This window comes from Austrofundulus limnaeus, unplaced genomic scaffold (assembly GCF_001266775.1).
Source record: "Austrofundulus limnaeus strain Quisiro unplaced genomic scaffold, Austrofundulus_limnaeus-1.0 Scaffold8, whole genome shotgun sequence".
Lineage (NCBI taxonomy): Eukaryota > Metazoa > Chordata > Actinopteri > Cyprinodontiformes > Rivulidae > Austrofundulus > Austrofundulus limnaeus.
Genome location: NW_013952410.1, coordinates 5,464,973 through 5,465,751, shown reverse-complemented (window position 1 = coordinate 5,465,751; position 779 = coordinate 5,464,973).

Here is a 779-nt window from a genome sequence, read left to right as displayed (position 1 = left end):
CGTTGATTTTAACCCCAGACACAGGGAGTCTGTGCCTGACTGGCACTTTTGTTATTAAAATGATGCAGACTCATATGGAAAACCTGTGGGTGGGGGAAAGACGACTGAAATGGGACGATTTGCGGGTCATGTGTTTTATGGTTAATGTGATGACGCACTATTGGCTATTTTAAAATTTAAACCAACTTGAACCTTAAACGCGCAACTAAACTTTCACCTTCACTAACCTATAACGTTGAATTTGTGCAGGTAAACTCRTTCATTAAAACATTTGTATTTTTTAAGCAAAGAAAAACACTTTAAAACCCATTTTGCTGTAGTTGTATTGAACAATTAAGAGGTTAAAACAGTCTATTTCAATGCGTTTATTTTTAGGCATCTATTTTTCAACATTAGTTATATAACCGGGTGGAAAGTMTTTTCTTTCCCATTACATCACTGACATTTTAGAATAGCAGCATTTTATTTTAGTTTCTTTATGCAGAAAAAAACGTTTTCCTAAAAAAATAAATTAATTGACCTTGCATTTTTCAAAATTTTCTGTTTTGAATCTCGGCAGAAGGGAAAGAAGAAAGACCTTTCAAAGATATGATAACTATAAAGATGAATCACTCCTGTGGCTYTCTGGAGTCCCAAATCAGTTCCGATCGTTGATTGGATAATCCGAGTAAGCTCTTTTCTTATTGGATGTTAGCGTGAACAGCCGAACAACATTTTTGACTCCAGCCCTGCCTGTTTTTTCATTCACTATCTTCGGCATAAATTACATGCGTGTAAGC